The following is a 5,151-nucleotide window of genomic DNA, read 5'->3' on the forward strand; positions in this document are numbered from 1 at the left end:
TACACCCCCTCCACACTGCACCATTCTGGGTGGGGGCGAGGGGGTGGGACGACGGCTGTGTGCAAACTCTGCCTGGGGCGGGCCTGAAGTGTCAGCAGCGGGGCACAGGCAGTGGCCCTACTGGGTGCTGGGGGGCTTGTAGGGTTCGAGAAGGAGGGCTGAGAATGTGTTGACCTTGTCTGCCCCTCGCACTTCGTGGGGTAGCAGTGGCAGCTTGACGATGTGGAAATCTTCATAGAGGTCCTCCATCTGATCCAGGTACTTGGCCTGGATCTTGTGGCGGGCTTCACACATCTTGCAGGGCTTCTCGGGGTCGGGGAAGACGAGCTGGTTGACGATGATGTTGTGGGTGTCAATCTTGCACTTGGCCAGCTCCTGGAGCAGCCGCTCCGTCTCGTACAGTGAGAGGAACTCGGCGATGCGCACGCAGATGAAGGTGGTCTGCTCAGGGTCTTTGAACTGCTCACTGACGGAACGAATCACGGGCAGCGTCTCCTCCAGCTTGGAGGCCAGCTGGTCGGCGTTCATGTCCCCCAGGCCCAGCATGTTGCACATCTGTGAGATGAAGGGGCTGATCTGGTTCTTGATCTGCATGAGGCGGCCCAGGCCCCTCTCGACGATGGTGGGGAAGTTCAGCAGCCTCAGCGTGTGGCCCGTGGGGGCCGTGTCAAACACCACCACCGAGAAGTTCATGCCTTTCACCAACCTCATGACCTCAGCGTAGCTCATGGCCTCATCGATGCCGGGGAAGGCGCTCATGGCCTCCTGCATCATCTTCTTGCCCATGCTCAGCATGTTGTCCTCCTCAAAGAACTCGTCAGGCAGCTCGGCCACACCAAGGCTGGGGTCAATCTCCATGGCAAAGAGGTTGTCATAGCCTTTGACCTTGGTAGGCACCTTGGAGAACTTCTGGTCAAAAGCATCCGAGATGTTGTGGGCAGGGTCTGTGGAGATGATCAGAACACTTTCCCGTCCCCTGGATAACTGGACTGCCAGGCTGCAGCTACAGGTAGTCTTGCCCACGCCGCCCTTGCCCCTGACGAAGATCCATTTAAGGCTGCGCTGCTCGATGATATTGCTCAGCGTGGGCTCCAGCGGTTCCACATCAGGGGCATCCTTGAACTCCTCGGCCTCAGCCCCCCACCCAGCCACCCCTGCCGCCATCTTGGAGCCGGCTCACGTGAACACGCGGACCGCACCATGCAAAGTGCCTACAGGGTAAATCCCCGATCACATTCCGACGGACGGCGGATCCTTGAAATCTTATCCTCGCGTACGATCCCTTAGGAGCTGGTAGGAACTACAATCCCAGCACCCTTCGCTCCCATGGCTCACCGGACGCCCTTCAAGTCTGTAGTTTTCTAAGGTCGGGTCTTAATCCCACCCCAATCTTGTCTATTCGTATAGTAGAGAGCACCCTCCAAAGTGGCACGATAGCCGCACGATTGAGAGTCCAGAATTCTAATATATCACGTAGGAATTATGGCGAGCGTGGCCCTGTTCATTGACGATAGCTCACACTGTGAGTTGGAATCGACTTTGTGGCAGTGAGTTTGGTTTACCTAAGTCAGGAGTCCTTGGTGGTGTAAACGGTGGGCAGTTGGAACCTACTCAGAGGTACCTCAGAACAAAGGCCTGGTGATCTTTTCCCTAAATAGCCCATCCCTGAAAATCCCATAGGGCATTTCTACAACATGGGGCTGTCATGAGGCGGAACTGACTCAGCAGCAAATGATTTGATTTGGGGTTTACTAAAATCAAATTGGTCACGGATAGCCTTAGATTCCTTTCTGGAAAGTGACATGGCCTCCTGCGTCACACAGGAAATAAAACACAGTCTGGTTATTTTAACAGAGTTATTTGAACAGCATTTAATATAGAGACTTGTTGGCTAGGTTGAAGGAATTACGAACCAGTTGCCAAAGAACCAAAAAAGCCAAGGGAGAACTCTCATCTATTGTCACGATAGTTCATGTCAGAAACAGCTACACCCCCAGGGCTGGGGGAGGACAGGGAGCAACGTTGCAATTATACACTCGGGAACCAGATACAAATGAAAAGGCTGGTGGGTCCACCCCACCCACAGGTACCCCAGAAGGAAGGCCTGGTGGTCTGCTTCTTAATGATCACAGGCTTGAAAGTGCTGTGGAGCAATTCTATTCTGTTCTACAAACATAGGGTCGCCACGGGTTAGAAGCTAGTCCAGAACAGCTAACAACAAGAGAAGCGCGGAGAAGAGGTCCCCTGGGGCTGGGAAGGCAGAGCTCTGTGCTCAGAGAGGGTCCCAGGGTATTGGACCCTGCGGAGGGAGTGGTGGTAGGTGAGTACTGGTGTCTTTGGGGTGGGCGCAGAAGAACTGTTGCTCCCAGAATGAGGAAGCATTGCTGGGGTGGTGCTCACAGGAGCAGGAAGCCCACAGGAAACCCGCGGCAGCCCAAAGGAGAACCCAGTCCCTTTCTCCTCCTCTTGCCTTGCTTCTTTCTTCCTCTAGTATCTCCTTCGAGGCAGCATCTGGCCGGAAGCAGCTGGCAAAGAAGAAGCGTGGGGTGAGGATCTGGCCTCACCAAGAAGGGTGGGGGCTTGAAGGAACAGTATCTTTACAACTGACACACCTCCCAAGAAGCTGGAGGTGGCTGAGAGTTAGCTAGCCTGTTACCCCACAACCTCACCACAAGATCCTATACAAGAAGTTAGAAGGCAAACCAAACTGAGGGCAGACGTTGGCTTGGTGAGTTAAGTATGGACCAGTGGAGGTGGGAGGGTGAGGTAGGATTAGGTTCTGAGTCTGAGATAGCCACTGCCATCCACCCTTCTAGCCACGTTCAAGGGGGTTGGAGGTCAGAAAGTCCTCTCCCTTGAGTAGTGATGGAGACTGGTAGGTGTGTGGTCCATGAGTCTAGGAAACTCATTGTCTCCATGTGTCGTTCAATTTTCCTCATTCTTCTTTTCTCTGGATGGTGAAAGACCCAACAGTTGCACCTTCGCTGGCTGCTCATGAGCTTTTAAGAGCCCAGTTGCTAGGACGTAGAACACTGTCTCCCTGAACTATATCATGCCCATTGATTTGGCGTCCTCTGAGACTTGGGCCCTGATCCCCCAGGCGCAGTGAGTCATGGCCAAAAGCTGTGTGGTTATGCCGAACAAATTTTCATCATTTTGCCCCCTGTACACTCTACCGCATGCATGGATGTAATTGCAGCAGAGGCAAACACATGTATACTAATATCATCTGTCAAACTTGTATCTATTTGTGGATATCCTCCCACTCCACTCTCCCTCCCACACCTGGTCAGGCTACGTGCCTCTCCAAGCATCTACTCGTAGATCACCACTATTGCAGGATCCTGGATATCACAGTATTTGCCTCTGTTGCCTTTAACTCTTGCAAACCTACTGGTGCCTTTTGTGTCCATCTTTTTGGGCCAGAGTCCCTCCTATTGTATGATCCCTTTCCCTTCACCCAAAGGAACACCTGCTTCCCCTCTAGCGCATGGCCTTCCCCCTCCCTTCTCCCCTCTGGTAAGCATCAGTGTTTCTTTCTTCTTATTTTTAGCACAAACACATTTATTTACTAATCAAAGGGATGGAATTAACACTTTGAAATAATTGCTGGTGTGTCTGTATTTAATTGATGATCTTATGTTGGTGAGAGGAGTCTTGGTGGTGTAGTGGTTATGCGTTGGGCTGTGATCCACATGGTTGGCAGTTTGAAACCACCAGCAGCTACTCTGGAGAAAGACTGGGCTGTCTACTCCTGAAAACAGTTATAGTTTCAGAAAGCCACAGGTGTGTGTGTGTGTGTGTGTGTCTATGAATCAGCATCCACTCGATGGCAGTGAGTCTGCGTTTTTTTTTGTATGTTGATGAGACCTTAGTCATTCACCACCTGTTTCCAGGAAGGTGAGACGGAGAATGTGAGTGTGTGTGTGTGCGCGTGCGCACAGTTCTCTGCTTGTTTAATAACACAGTTGAAGGCAGGTTTGACTGGTGTTGGCTGCTTTCTTTGGATGACCAAGTGGCACAGGAGTGGGCAGTGGCCCTTACCCAGTAAGTGTAACAGTGGGAGGCCCAGGTGTGGCTATGTGATGTGTGCATGGTTGCTGTTATCTGTCAGGTGGGACAAGAAAGAAACAACAATAACAGAAAAACAAATAAAAAATTAAACTCAGTGCCATTGAGTCGATTCTGACTCATATTTACCCCAGGGGACAGAGTAGATCTGTCCCTTTGAGCTTTCAAGGCTCTTGATGTGAGCAGAAAGCTTATCTTTCTCCTTTGGAGTGACAAGTGGGTTTGACCGGCTGACCTTGTGATTAGCACTCACTGTGCCACCTCTCACTGCCATCAAGTCAATACTGACTCATTGTGACCCCCTGTAAGATTCTGAGACTGTAACTGCTTATGGGAGTAGAAAGCCAAGTCTTTCTCCTGAGGAGCTGCTGGTGGTTTTGAACTGCTGACCATGAGGATCGCAGCCCAGCATGTAACCACTACACCAGTAACATACATATATATGAAAGCAAGAAACAACCAAGAAAAAATGAATTTAATCACCAAAAGGAAAAGTAAATAAATAACAATTTGCAAATTTTCAAGGGTTCATGAGGGAGGGAGAGCGGGGAAGGGGGCAAAAAGAGTTGATACCAAGGGCTCAAGTAAAAAAGAAAATGTTTTGAAAATGGTAATGATGGGTCCAGAAGAAGTTCCTGCCCACCAGCGTGGCCAGGGACTGATGAGTTGAAGCTTTGGTCTGCGTGTGTAGCTGGGGGGCAGGGGGGAGGTAGATGTTGCTCAGGCTATGCAGGGTGTGGGGGAGTGCTCCTGGCCATGGGGTAGGCAAGGGTGAGGGCTGGCCACTCCTCTGGTCGCCAAGAGGGCACGAGGAACACGGAAGCATCCCACCTTCCTCATTGTCAGTCACGGAGGGTGTGGGTGCTTGTCTTAAGCCTTAGCGAGCGGAGCTGATTAGCAGGGTGCGAGTTAGTTCTATTGAAAGCCGTTTGCAAAAGTTCAAGATGGGTGTGCTACAGCAGACCAGCGGACAATTCGCCCGTCTGTCTCCTCGCTGACTGCTTTTGTTCTGCTTCTCTTAGTTGGTATTCAATCCACTTCGCTTTCCTTTCCTCTGAAGCTCAGGGTCCCAGGATCATC

General features: G+C 51.4%; 1 pseudogene; it reads right to left on the minus strand.

The window, feature by feature from the left end:
* On the minus strand, positions 1 to 1,252 carry LOC142434466 (ATPase Get3 pseudogene; annotated as a pseudogene).
* Positions 1,253 to 5,151: the final 3,899 nt, after the last annotated feature.

This window comes from Tenrec ecaudatus, chromosome X, assembly GCF_050624435.1.
Source record: "Tenrec ecaudatus isolate mTenEca1 chromosome X, mTenEca1.hap1, whole genome shotgun sequence".
NCBI classification, from domain to species: domain Eukaryota; kingdom Metazoa; phylum Chordata; class Mammalia; order Afrosoricida; family Tenrecidae; genus Tenrec; species Tenrec ecaudatus.